General features: G+C 31.3%; 1 non-coding gene across 1 annotated transcript; it reads left to right on the top strand.

Moving 5' to 3' along the window:
- The first annotated feature begins 7,283 nt into the window (after positions 1 to 7,283).
- TRNAD-GUC lies at positions 7,284 to 7,355 on the top strand. Its single transcript has one exon. It is a non-coding gene; the product is annotated as a tRNA-Asp (tRNA).
- Positions 7,356 to 15,784: the final 8,429 nt, after the last annotated feature.

The raw sequence follows: 15,784 nt of genomic DNA, 5'->3' as shown, positions 1-15,784 counted from the left end.
TTGTGGTATTGACGAACGGCCAATGAGGCGATGGCTATAAGGTTGTTGGATCAAACGGTAGAATAATGTGCAACGTTACACAAGGTTGTGACTTGATGAACGACGATTAAGAGTTTTGCATCTGATGGTGAAAAAATAGGTGAGTTGGACTCACAATGAACCCAATATATCTGACAATAATAATAATTTAATATATGATAATAATATTATAATATATGGCATTAATATTCTGAAATCTGACATTAGGATCCTCTTCACTTCACCTTATAAAAATAATGTCCAGTAAAATTAATTTTTGTTCAACAAAAATAATTTCAATTCAGTAAATGCAATTTCAGTTCAGTAAAAATAAGTTCAGTTCATTAAAAAATAAGTTCATTTCAGTAAAAATAAGTTCAATTCAGTAAAAATCAGTACCTTTAAGAAGAAAATATAACAGAGAATCAGTAAAAATAATTTAGTTCAGCAAAATTAATTTCAGTTCAGTAAAAGTAATTAGTTCAGCAAACATAATTTCAGCTCAGTAAAAATAATTTCAATTCAACAAAAATAATTAAGGTGAAGTAAACGACGCCTAATAAAGTAAATATTTGACATTAATAATCTAAGCTAATATCAAACTTTAGTTTATTATTGTTAGATATTAGAATATTATTGTCAGATATTAGAATATTATTGTCATATATTAGAATATTAATGTCATATATTAGAATATTATCTTCAGCTATTAGAATATTATTGTCATATATTATCTTCAGCTATTAGAATATTATTGTCAAATATATTAGACTCGCGATGAGTCCGATTTCACGCAAAAACTTCTCTTATTTTATTTTTAGGTATTGAATTGAATCGGTTGCTTTGGTGTAGGAAGAGTTATATGTAAATGGTTTATTTGATTAGCATTTATATATTGCGAGAATGCTAGAGAGTTTTTGTGTAAATTTGTAGGTCCATATACATTATTTTTCACACAATTTAAGTTTTATTGTTTCGAAAATCATAAATATTTGTTAGGACTTTATACAATAACGATGATGATAATCTATTAACTATTACTAAAACAAAACATGCTGACATCATTAAAGGACACTGGTCAATTTCTTGTGAAATTTTTTTCCCGCCAAAACTATTTCTAATATCATCATTTTTCTCTATTTTTTTTCTCCTAAGTTCTAAAACTAAACAATTACAATATTTCATTCAAAATTAATAAATAAGATTATGATTATACTTTTTCAAATAAATAATATTGACAAATTATGATTAGGATTGTACAATAAGTACAACGTGAAAAAAAAAAACCCTAGCCTCCTTTTCTCTCTTCTCTCTCCTATACCTAGTCTCCATTGTCAATTTAAAGGGGCTTCCATCGGATTTCGCCGGTGAAAAGCCCTAATCTTTATTTTCTTTGAAGCCTTTTGTTTTAGGTTACAATAATGTCTCCCTCGAAAGAAAGGGTTTATCTCCTTCGAAAGACAAGGTTTTTTCGATCTCCTTCGAAAGACAAGTTTTTTCGTACTCCTTCGAAAGACAAGGTTTTATTTGTGCTTAATTTGGTCTCCGGTTGTGCAGGGCTACTATTGATTGTGGCTTGGATTTAGGTTACGGAATCAGCACAAGAATTTACTTTCTCACAAAATTGCGAAGCGACGACGGATCCACTCAAAAAGTTGTATGAGACAACAAATCGAGAATATGCCGAATTGTTATATTTATGTATTTGGATTCTTAGCCCTTCCCCGATTAATTCTTGTTTGATTTTGTTAAATTCGTTTTCATTATCGTTCATTGTCAATTGTAGATGTTGTATGGCTTATATTAATGAAATTTAGTGTCCTTTAGGACTTTTTTCAAAAAAAAAAAAAAGAATATTGACAATAATTTTAAACAAATAAAATCTATTTAAACCGTGCAACGCATGGGATTAATCTAGTTTTGAATATTAATACTACAAATATCCTCAAACTTATGTTTTTCTTCATATATTTCCATTTTCACTTTATACAGCAATAGTGCATTGTAAGTTATATGGTAATGATTTCTGTAAATAAAAAAATACAATAAAAAGTTATATGGGATATTTTATAAAGAAATTGGGGTATGTAGTAGATCGATTTCATGACATAACTCTTTCTTCACAAAATTCACTCACAAATTCACTATCAAACTCACGATACTTACCAAAAAATAGAGTATTGGTATAAACAGAGAATTAGGCCATTTTCACTCCACCTTAAAAAAAATAATATTAAGTAAAAATAATTTCATTTCATTAAAAATAAGTTCAGTTCAGTAAAATTAATTTCAGTTCAGTAAAAATAATTTCACTTCAATTAAGTAAAATTCAGTTTTCACAAAGAAGAATTATGATAGAAAATCAGTAAAAATAATTTCATTTTAGCAAAATAATTCCAGTTTAATAAAATTAATTTAAGTTCAGTAAAAATAATTTTAGTTCGGCAAATATAATTTTGTTTCAGTAAAAATAATTTCAATTCAGCAAAAATAAAGTGAAGTGAACGGAGCCTTAATCCTTAGTTTTGATACCTACTCTATATAGATAACTAAGCTAGATGTTGGTTGTTGGTTGCTATTTTTATGTAGTAATATACTCAAATAAGGAGGATTAATAAAACTGAATCCTAGTATTCTACTAAGAAATTTCACGAAAATGTAACCCTTGTTTAAGATAAGGGAACAAATAAATGCATGACAATAACGAAATAAAAATAAGGCAATGCATTGAAATAATATAATTTGGCATGGACTTATGTTGACCCTCATCTAAACTAACAACTTATTAATTTAATAATTTTCTTAATTTTTTGATGTTAATGTAGATTCTATGTTTAATATTAGTTGATGGATTTTGGCTCACATAGTTAATTACTCTATATTACTAATATTGGTATGTGTTTTGTACTATTGGTCTATATTTTATTTAACATTAGGTAAGTATATATATTATTTTTATGTTGAAGGGGGTGGGATTTTGAGAGTGTACATAAAATTAAAAAATGGTTATCATTTAAAATATACCAAGAGGCCAAAGGGTTCTTTACATAGCTTGAGCTTTCACTATGTAGATAAGAATATTGAATATATATGGTCCGATTTCATTTATTTTAATTTAACCAATGGTATCTCAATAAGAGTACATAGGTTTGCTCATCACCACATATATCACCTACCTTTATTCCATCAACATACATTATCTTTTTCAATTCTTATTCATCTACTCACATTAAACCTACCATCAAGAGTTATAAACTCTCCATTCCTAATAATTCAATTCGCCTAGCTTTTCGTGTGGTATAAAATGCGCGTCCCTGTCGATTTATATCTTTAATTATATGTACTAATATAGGTGTGATTAAAATTGTGAACATTTGGATGTAGATAATTGTCAATTATAGATGTCGTGTGTCTTTAATTTATGAAATATAATATAATGTCCTTCAGGACAACTTTCAAAAAAAAAATTGCGAACATTTGCATTTAGGTAAGTTTTAATTTAAGTACTCCAGTATCATGTATAAATTTTTAATTGAAATGGATTCATGGCACACAATAAGACCTCATTCACTTTACCTTATTTTTGCTGAAATGAAATTATTTTTATTGAACCAAAATTATTTTTGCTGAACTTAATTTCTTTTTATTGATCTGAACTGAAATTAATTTTACTAAACTGAAATTATTTTTGCTGAACTAAAATTATTTTTAGTATTTTCTATTATATTTCTTCATTAGATATACTGATTTTTACCGACCTGAAATTATTTTTGCTGAAGTGAAATTATTTTTACTGAATTGAAATTAATTTGACTGAAATGACATTATTTTTACTTAATATTATTTTTGTAAGGTGAAGTGAATAGCGCCTAACACTTGAAAGATTTTTATTAAAAGTATTTACAAAAATAAAATGGTAGTAACATACACTTACCTTTTCTTTTTTTTTCTTTTTTTTAGAAAAGTAACATACACTTAGGCCTCGTTCACTTCACCTTACAAAAAATAGTATTCAGTAAAAATAATTTCAGTTTAGTAGAATTAATTTCAATTCAATAAAAATAAGTTCAGTTCAGCAAAAATAATTTCAGTTCAGTAAAAATAATTTCAGTTCAGTAAGAATCAGTAAACTTAAAGAAGAAATATAATAGAAAATCAGTAAAAATAATTTCAGTATAGTAAAAATAATTTTAGTTCAGTAAAAATAATTTCAGTTCAGTAAAAATAACTTCAGTTCAGTAAAAATAATTTCATTTCAGCAAATTCATTTCAGCAAAAAATAATTTGAGTTCAGTAAAAATAATTTCAGTTCAACAAAAATAAGGTGAAGTGAGTGGGGCCTTACTTAAGTTCATCGATGTATGTGTACACTTCTTCGTTGTGAATCGTTGTGAAAAGATGGCGGGTCGGGAATTATTTCATACCTAGCTAATATTAATATAAAATGAGAAGTTTTTAAATTACTCTTTAGGGTTCACCATTCTCTTATTATCTTCATTATCAAAAGAGTTTTTCAATTAATTTGACAGGTAAGCTAACAAAACATATGTATATTTATTGAGTTAAGACAACATTTGGTGATTAACTTTTTTGACATTGCAGTTTAGTGATTGAGGTCAACATTTCGGTGGTTTTAACTTACCTGAGTATTGTTTAACTCACCTTTAACCATACTAAAACTTAATCACCTCCAAAAAAACATGATCACTTCATTTAAAAACATAATCAAATGTCATAATTAAGTTAAGATTTATTTATAAAATTTGTGTTTCCAAAAAAACTAGTCGTTACTCAATACAAACTGAATGCCTTCTTCTCCATAACAGATTCTGAAAAAAAATAAAAAAAAAACAACTTCATCATAGTCCATTGCAGTGCTTCAAAAATCACAGCTAATCACAGCCTTCTAAATTATTATTTTTAATCCTGCAAGAACAACATTCAACAAAACTGGTTATGGAAAGATCCAATATTTGTTGTCATTGCAATAGAAGGCCAGTACAAAGAGTATCAAGGACAGTGAGACATCCTTTCATGAGATTTCTTATATGCCCCAAATACAACCAAATTGATGGCTGCAATTTTTACAAATGGATTGATAACCAACATGATGCAGAAATTGCATATGAACTAAATATTATGCTGAAGAGGAATATGGAATTGGAGGAAGAAGCAACTGAAATCAGGAAGAAATTTAATATACAAAGTGCGAAATCAGGGAACAAAGGAGCAGAATCGTCATTTCGATAACTGATGTTCTCGATTAAAGCTAAAAAAAAAAATTAAATCAGCTTAATTCCTATAGGTTAACCTTAGGTGACTAAGTTTTTAACCACAAGTGATTAAGTTTTTTCCCAGAATTTAATCAAAACCACTGGAAAGTTGACCTCAATCACCAAACTGCAATATCAAAAAAGTTAATCACCAAATGGTGATAAATATGAAAACTTGATCACCAAATGTTGTCTTAACTCTATATTTATTATATCTTATACTGCAGATAAGTGAACAAAAAATCATTGACCAAATTCTGATGGGCTGAGAAGAAAAGATGAGCCTTGGGGTAGAAAAGAAAATTTGACTAGTGCAAATTTTTAACGAGAAAATTGATTGTTTGAAAGCATATATATTAATCAAAATAATATTCTCCCTCTATTTTTAAATATTTGATACATTTTATTTTTCTATTTGTATATTGTACTTGACCATTAATTTTATTAACATATAAACACAAATTTTATCATAAAATATATCGTTAGATATTAGTTATCTATACTTAGTATTTAAAAACTCTAACCGGAAAATACACATGTCCCCATTATATTACACTTTTCTAGCTTCTTTTACACTAGATGTGCCACATGTATTCTTATATATATTTTTTAATTTTTTATTACACTATCTTAATTATTTCATTAAACTTATATTTTCATCTCTCTCATACACGCTTCATATTCATATCCCCTATTCAATTCAACCTTTTCCGTTTCTCTCTTTAATTTTAGTCCCTTCACCTTCTTTTTTTAAAGCCTCATTTTGAATTAGAGCCCTAAAAATCTAATTTCTTTAATTATATTTTAGATTACACATTACACCCCATAATGATTTATTGGTATTTCCACGATCATTACCTTTCAATACAACTTTTTATAAACAACCCGTGCATTGCACGGACTAGAAGACTAGTTATGTGTAATAAAAGAATATTTTATGTCTTAAAAGTTACAAATAATATCTATTTATTGCACATAATAATAAAGGGATGTAGTATAAAGTTTTATAATATCAACTTTTAAAAAATTATTTACAGATATTAAATCATATATATGATCAAACTAGTGCGTTAGAGCGTGTGTCAAATTTAACTGTGTCAATATCAAAGAACAAAAAATGTATGTTATAAATAAGGACTTTTTGTGAAAAACTATATATATATATATATATATATATATATATATATATATATATATATATATATATATTGTGAAAAACTACCTTATAAAAACTAAATATTGTAAATAAGTTGACTGCATATGCTTGATTTAACAAAGAAAAAGGAGAGTTAGGGGTTATAAGGGGGCGATGGAGAAATTGGGTGTGAAAAGGAGAAAAAATGATTGAAAACGGATCACTAAACGTCCCTTATTCAATGTAATAATCCGGGAAAAGCTAGTTTCTTACAATATTTAGTGAGAGTGCGGGATAGCTCAAGTGGTTAGAGCTTCCCTCTAGATTTTAGGAGGTCCTAGGATCGATTCTCACCCCCGCCCTTGTGGCTCTCTAAACACCAAAAATAACAATATTTAGTGTTTTATATGATAGATTCTTACAACATCTAGTATTTATAAGGTAATTTCTTACAACATTTTTCTAATGAGGTAGATTTTCACAAAAACTGACATGTATAAGGTAATTATTCAAAAAAAAAAACCCTTATAAAGTATAAACAGTGCAAATGTTAAACCGTGATCAGAGATAAATAGTATAGTCCGTCCATAGTTCCATACTACAGACAATGGAGTTTGCCACAATGGCGGGCTCGTTGGGAAAAACCATTGCCTTTTTTGGTTATTATTATTATTATTATTATTATTATTATTATTATTATTATTATTTTGAATAGTTCGGTTATTATATAGTGCAGTAGTGCACCAGCAAATTGCCAACTTATCACAAATTCACAAGATGACATACTGTCATTGACATCAACATTTCTCATGTACAAATAGTAATGTGCTAATGCTACTATAATTATGTATAACAATGTCGTTGTAGTATAGTGGTAAGTATTCCCGCCTGTCACGCGGGTGACCCGGGTTCGATCCCCGGCAACGGCGATATTTATATTTGCTAAATAGAGGTTGGGGTTTAATCCCTACTAGATACACTTTGAGGATAGAAAGTGTTTGCCCTATAAAATTTAGTGTTCCATACTTCATAGTAGCTTACACAACCTATCAACTAGTAATAATAGATTCACTAATCACAACTCATGCAACATCAATTAGTTTTGTTAAATTAAAGTTTTGGATAGTATGTACCTAGGCTTTATTATGAAATTATCTCAATAAGTGAAACATAGTTTGGCCATGCTGAGTCTTATTTGACTTGTCTCAATGAGTTAATTATTAATATTAAATTGTTATATATATATATATATATATATTTTTTTTGACATCAGCATAACACAAAATAAATTACAAGTCTAAAGTAAAGCTAATTAAACTAGTTTTGCTGTTGTTGGCCAGAAAATGTACTCGTTGAACCATGTCCCTATCAACTTTCAAAATGTTACAGCACCGAAAATTCAGTCCCAAATTTTTGATATCCTGTAAGATCCAGAAAATACTAATATTATTAATATCTGTCTTTCATAAGAGACTGATCAGATTCATTGAGTCCGAGTAAAGAAGAATTTTTGAGAAACCCTGAGTAGTTCCCCATTTTAAAGCTTCAAGACAAGCTTGCGCCTCCGAATGCAGAGCCGAAGTTGCTAAACCAAAGCCTGCTCCTCCATCCGTGTAATATCCTCCATTCAGCTTGAAAGCCCAACCAAAACCACTTCGTCCACTACGTACCTTTCTCCCAAGAGCCATCTATCGAATCGTACAATCTGATTGTGCTATATTTGGACCAAATGTAAAACCTTCCCGTCCTATATGTACCTGAGAGAATCCCGGGGGTTCATTGGGTTCCATATCCTGATGTTGCTGCACACCTGAAAAAAGTATATCTGGCTTGTGGAAATCATTCAGTGATTGTACATGTAATACCCCGTATTTTTAAACCCATTTAATAAAATATTAATTTTGTTTTTACTTGAATATATTATAGTTATTAATAATAAATATTATTATGCTTCACTACAAGAAATAAAATATATTTTGCGACAGCCAAAATCTGTCGCAAAAATCGCAAAACATTGTTGCAACAGTCAACTGTCGTAATTAGTTTGTCATAATATCAATTGTCGCAAAATTTCATTTTTACGACAGTTTGGCTGTCGCAAACTTTTTTTACGACGGTTTTTTAAATTTCAACGACAGTTTAATTTTTTGTCGTTGTTCTTAATCTGCGACAGCTTAAAACCGTCGCAAAACTACGACAACCATGAAAACTGTCGCAAAAACTCACTTTAACGACGGCTAGCCGTCGCAAAAAATAAAAAAACAAAAAACAAAAAAAAAACGAAACCCTCAGCAACCCAGCCACAACATCCCTCGTTTAACCAGTAACCACCACCAACCGCCACTGAAAACCCAAATTAACCCATAAAAGACATTAAAACCCACAAACAACCCTAGATCTGAAAGGAAACCAAAAGAATCAAAATCCAACAACTCCAAAAACCACAAATTAACAAGATCAAACAAATAAAAAAAATCAAACGAATAAGCGGAAAAAAATAATAAATGGCAAATAAACAAAAACAACAATAATAAAAACAAAAAATACAAAATATTTAACATACCTTCGGAAGTTCACAAAAAATTGAACAAAAAATGAAAGAAAAAACATAAATTATCTTAACAGTACAAATTTAAACAAAAAGGCCACAATAAATCAAAAGAAAATAAACAAAGCATAACAAAATCAAACGAAAACAACAGGAAAATAAACGGGGAAAAAAAAAATCAAACGGACAAACAACACAAAATAATGAATTTAGACCGAAAATATTAGAATATAAACAAAAACCACAGAAACAAAAAAGAAAAAAACAAAAAATTTAACATACCTTCGAAAATTTCCTTTTCTTAAGGTGTTGATTGTCAAATTCGACCATAAAAACTCCAGATCTGGAATTTTCATGGTCGAATTTGACAAAACTAAACCTCAATGTCACGAAATATAACCTCAAACACACGAATTTCCCTTCGCCACCTTCTCCATTGTTTTTAACGCAAGAAAGAGCGGAAAGGAGGATGAGAAACTAAGGAAAAGAGGATGAGAACAGAGAGAATATAAGAAAAGAAAGGAGGAGAAGAAGGGAAAATATCAGAGAAAAAGAGAATCTGGAAGAGGAGAGAGGATAGAGAAGATGAATTGAGAAAGAGAAAGGAGAAATGAAAACGGCGAAACGTCTTAGGGTTTGGTGTGGGCTTAGCTTGTTGGGTATTTAAATACCCATTTTTTTTAAAAAAAAAAAAAATTCTACGACAGCCATAAACTGTCGCAAAACTGTCGCAAACTACGACGGTTTTCAAAACCGTCGTAATTGGCGACAGTTAATAACTGTCGTAAATATTAATTTTTTTTATAATTATTTTTACAGTCTATTGCGACAGTTTTATTGGCCAAAAACCGTCGCAAATCAACGACAGCTTAAAAAACCGTCGTAACATTACGACGGCTACTAAAACTGTCGTAAAATTAAAAAATTACGACAGTTTTGATAGCTGTCGTAGAAAATATGTTGTTATTTGCTCAGATTCTAGTAGTGCTTTAAAGTGACTCAAAAGAATTTTATTTAGTTTTATTTACGAAAATTATTTGGTTAAAATTATGTTTTTTTATACAAGTAAAAGATTTTGATATGCAAGCCGGGAATATAGTATCCAAATATATGATTTTTCTACTTTGAGTATTTCTTTTCTCCAAGCCAAAGTACCTAATTCCATTTCTTACTCCTAAAGCATGACCAAAGTCACAAACTTCCTTTACAAACTTGAATACTTGACCTTCAAGTTTTTGACATCATACATGATGTCAATAGCATGACCTCATAAACTTCCTCTACAACCTTGAATACTTGACCCCCAAGTTTTCAAACTCTATAAATAGAACCAAATTTCAACCATTTTAATCCAAAAGTCTCTTTCTCTTAAAGCTTCACCCTTCTTTTCTTCTTTCTTCCTCCCATTTTCGTACTACTTCACCCCGCATATGTTCCAGACCCTTTTTCAACCACTTACGATTATTTTTAGCCTTTTGTTGTTTGATATAAAGTTGTTCCTCTTGAAAAATCCTTGAGGTTAGGCTCAAGAATCACCCAATTCGAAGTTATATACTATGAGTTATGGCTTCTGCAAGATCTAACTCCTTCTTTTAAACGTGAACCTTCCCGTGAGCTTTGCTACTTTATATTGTTTTGCAGTTAGTCTTTCAAAACTAATATCTATTTTCAATTTATGATTTTTGTAAGGTTTTATATTTGATTCTCATTTAAAATACTCCATATAATGTTTATTTAGGAGATAGTTCGTGGTTGTAAATCTAGGTGGAATAGTTGTAAAAACCAAGGTACGTACTCGTGGCTAGATCTTTAAATATGTGATTTTATACAAATGTGTTTTGTGTTTTGAATTATGAAATATGTTTGAATGTTGAATAAGGATTTATGAGTGTTTATGAAATGAATATTGTGAAATGTTTTACTGTTTGATCTTTGGAAATAATTTCAATGTGCTAAAAGTTGTTTATACACATACTTGAATTCAAATTCATTTTAAAGAGCAAATGTTGTTGAAATCCCTTACATGGGAATTGGAAGGTTGATTTATCAAAGATATATATTGGATTTTTATGACTCCCACTATGTGGAGATAAAATTGAAGACTATGGACTATGTATGACCTAGTCTTTCTCCTTGATAGCACTATGTAAGGAGTTACTAGCTTGGGGGGTGTGCACACTTAGTTGGAAAAATGGTTTACGAAAATATTGATCTTCCATTTCTATTGGAATCTATTTTGGGAAAGTTGTTGGTTTTGAAATGTTGATAATTTTTGGAATGTTTCTGAACGTTTCTTAATGTGAAGTTTCTATTTATGGAAGGTTTGAATAAATACTATTTATAAATGCTAAATCTTACGAAAGCATGTTTAATTAAATAACTTGATTTTACGTATCTAGCATTGGTATGTACTTAGCGTTTTGCTAATACGTATTTATCTTTTGTTTTGGCTTGGCCCTACTTATCATTATGATAAGTAGCGTTTTGCTAATACGTATTTCTCTTTTGTTTTGGCTTGGCCCTACTTATCATTATGATAAGTAGATAGGTGATGATGACTCGACGTGATCTAAATGTGGCATTGGGGATGAAGGGCGAAAATCATGTAGTCTAAGTCTCATGGCTGACGTTTTGTATAAAAAATTCTCATATGGTTTTTTGAAATCTACTATTACTATTATTATCAATATATAAAAGTTAAGTATGTATTTTCTCCACTGCAAGTCTCTGCTTTGAAAAGCCTTACGTAATCATGTGGCGGTAATGCTCTAGTTACTCTCTTAATCAGGTTTTGTAATCATTATTATTGGAGAGTAATTTGGGGGTGTTACAGTACAACCTGTGCTATGTTTCTCTCCAAAGTGGTAGTACCACCACTATCTCCTTTGAAAACACGTTGAATTCTAGTAATCCGCAGGCCCCATAAAATTGCAATAAATCTAGTTATTGCGGAGCTTTGAATTCCATCCCGACTATAAAGAAGCAGGATATAGGTTTGAATCCAATCCGGTAGATTGACGGTATTGGACTCAGTAGTTGTATAAGTGTCAGCTATTTTTGCATTTTGCCACGCAAATTTAGCCAGATCACATAACCTAAAGATGTGTTGTGTGTTTTCAACCTCCACTCCGCAAAAATCACACAAAACATTCATTTGCATACCACGCTGTGCTAAATTTTCTTTTGTTGGGATGGCATCATAGTAAAGTTTCCACATGAACATGCTCCATTTTGGCGGTATGTTAAGTCTCCAAATTATCTTGAAAAAGCTTAACGTACCTGCGCTTTGCACCGGATCCTGGCTGGTATCCTTTTGTGATAAGAAGGCATACCCAGATTTAACTGTAAATTTCCCTGAGGAATGACTCGGCCAATACATGAAGTCCTCCGCCCTGTCCAAAGGAAGATCCATACCAAGAATTTGTTGTGCACTGTGCCATTCAAATATCTCTCTTACAAGAGTAGTATTCCATGAGCATGAATCATGGTTTATAAAATCTCTAACCTTCCATCTCAAACAGTCACCCAAAGTCTGATTTGACCGGACGACTGGAGTTGTCCCATGAACCCAGTTGCTACTACAAGCAGGAATATTCTCACCATTCCCAATCTTCCAAGCAAAACCTGGTCGGAAAACATTTGGCCACTTGCTGGAATCCTCTTCGGGAATGCGAAAGGGATCCTAGCACCTGATTCCTTGGAACACCATGACACATAACACATTTCAATTTAGCATTGAAAACCTTAGCTGCTAAAAGTTGTGGATTCTTGTGCATCCTAAGAACATTTTTGAACAACAGGGTATCATTCATCAAACTAGTAGCTCTAATTCCCAAACCGCCAATACCTTTCGGTAACTGAATAATTTTCCTCTTCATCCAATGAATACCCTTTTCCCCACTAGTGGCCCACCAGAATCTTGTTATAATTGAATCTAATTTGTTGGCTATTGATAACGGTAATTTAAGGGACTTCATGACATGTGAAGTGATTCTCATTAAAACCGAATTAATAAGTACCAATATTGCAGATTGTGATAATCTACAAGTAGACCAAGCAAGGATTTTTTTTTTTTACTTTCTCCACCAAGAAGTTGAAGCTGTTTGATTTTTTCCCCACAATATCAATCGGATTCCCTAAGTGTGTTCCCATAATCTGAACACTAGGGATCCTTAGAATCTCTTTAAATTCGGTAACAAGGTTTTGAGGGACAGACGAACTGAATTTTATGTAAGACTTTTGGAAATTTATCCTTGGCCCTGACACAGCCCCAAACCTTGTTAATATATCCCGGATGTTTTCACAAGAAGTGCGATCGATTTTGAAGAAAAACATGGCATCATCCGCAAAAAATAAACGAGAATTTTTGGGAGCCCTTCTTGCAATTTTAATTCCACTAAACAACTTTATTTCTTCAGCTAAGAGCAGCATTCTAGACAAAACATCCATACAAAAAAGGAATAAATACGGGGATAGAGGATCATCTTGTCGTAGACCGCAATGTGGTTTGAAGATCTCTCTCGTTTTCCCATTCACAATGGCCTTGAAACTGACCGTTGAGACACATTGAGAAATCCACTTAATCCATCGGGAAGAGAAACCATAATTTTTTAGGATTTTAAATAAAAAAATCCAATCAACCCGATCATATGCTTTTGACATATCAACCTTGACAGCTGCCAGGCGAGTTGAATGCTTTTTCATGTTAATGAAATGGATAAGTTCTTGTGATAAATAAACATTGTCTTCCATGTGTCGACCAGGGATGAACGCGTGTTGAAAATCCGAAATTAAAAAGGGTAACGTTATTTTCATAAGTTTCACCAGACACTTAGCAATACACTTATAAACAGTGTTGCAAAGGCTAATTGGCCGGAACTGCGTGACCATCTCCGGAGACTCAATCTTCGGCACAAAACCAACAGAGAAGCATTTAATTCAGTTAAAAAAAACCCTGTATCAAAGAAATGTTGCACACTTTTAATTACCGTGTCACCTACAGACTCCCAATGGATTTTGAAGAATTCTGCTATAAACCCATCCAGACCAGGAGACTTCGAGGAATGAATATCAAACATTGCGTCTTTAATTTCAATCGAAGTAAAAGGCTTTTCTAAACCCTCCGAGATATGTTGCGGTAGACTTGGAAAATGAATTTCCCGCAAAAAAGGTCTATGTTCTCGACATGATTTTGGTCGACCGCAGGCTGAAAGGCACTCTTGAAGTTATTGAAAAATAAATCTGCAATTTTCTCCTGTCCTTCGACCCATTCCCCATAATCATTACAAAGGGTTAGAATTTCTTTCCTCCTCTTCTTTTGTTTAACCTTGTTAAACAAACGTTTAGTAGAAGTATCCCCTTCTTTTAGCCACTTTTCTTTAATACGTTGTTGCCAATAGCCGTACTGAAGTTGGCATTCCGGGATTAGAGTATTAAGCTGTTGAACCAACTGATTACCATCACTCAACGTGTTAATATTCTTACTAGCACAGAGGAGCTCTTTATTCAGATTATGCCAATTTATTCCTAGCAAGCGTCTGTTATCAAGGCACCATTTTTGGAGTATATGTCAAATGCTACGCAATCTTCTTGCTAGAACAAAAGCACTTGAACCTAAATAAAATTTACCCCATTCAGATTCAATTAGTTGAACAATTTTACTAATGTAAAACTATAGATATTTACAATCAAATTAATGCATTATTGTTAAATGTATACAAATTGGGAAGAACATTTAGAATTGGAGATACTTGTAAGTAGCTGGTTGATATGACTAGTTGTATTACTAGTTTGACTAGCTTGTTAAATTATATGTTGTAACTAACTCTTTAGTCTTTACCTCATCTAATTATTAATTAACAAAAACCAAAATAACTTATTGTAAGAATTGTTTAAACAACTCTTATTAAAAGCTAAATTGAACAACTTTTTCAAATCAATTGTTGAACTCTAATAAGTGTGAGGAGGGTGTGCCCATCGTAGGGGATCCTTCTCTACTATGCCCATGGCCCTTTAAAAGCCTAGGACTTTACACTTTTTAGGGCGTTTTAGGATTTGAATTCTTGACTGTTTGGGGGACCTTGAATTAGAGTTGATCTTATCATCACGTAATTTTGTAAAAACTAATAAGGGGTCACCAATGAGTTTTAGGAAAACTCATAAACCTCGTTCCTGCCTTTCTCCCAAGTAGAGTTCAAGGGATATTTAGCATGAATCATAATTTTACCTATGCCGAAATTGGTCCACTTATACTAGAAATGAGTTTGGGAGCGAGGGTACTAAAATAACGTTCCTTTTAGGAGGAATCACTATTCTAGCCCAAGTGCAGCCTCTACTAGTTCTTCCTTTCCCACAATTTCATTACAAAACAATATATGCAACGTGATACCTAAAAGTTAGTTGATTTTATTTACACGCATTAATCATGTAGGAATTACATTACAAATGTTGTTATTCTTATTTATTCAAATTCGTGAAAGAACAAAATAAACAAGATTCGCCTTGACTTAGGTGATAAAACAATCAATTAATTATTCAAATTCTAATCTTGATTAACGAAAGAATACTATGTGAATTAATTAATTAAAAATTCGTTGAAAGTGAACAAACAACACTAATTAATTGATTAAAAGTTGTTTAAACTTATGGTCGGTGTGTTTGAATTAGGGCTGGAAAATGGATCAGGTCGGGTCAGGTTCGTGTTCGGGTTAGCTTATTTTGGGTCAGCTACCCCCTAATCGTAATTTGATCCATTTAAGTTTTCAGGTTGAAAAATCCAACCCGAACTTCAAGTCAATCTGAATTTGACCC

Source organism: Chenopodium quinoa, unplaced genomic scaffold (assembly GCF_001683475.1).
Source record: "Chenopodium quinoa cultivar QQ74 unplaced genomic scaffold, ASM168347v1, whole genome shotgun sequence".
Lineage (NCBI taxonomy): Eukaryota > Viridiplantae > Streptophyta > Magnoliopsida > Caryophyllales > Amaranthaceae > Chenopodium > Chenopodium quinoa.
The sequence above is the reverse complement of the archived record's forward strand: the minus strand, read 5'-3'. Positions and strand labels throughout refer to the sequence as shown.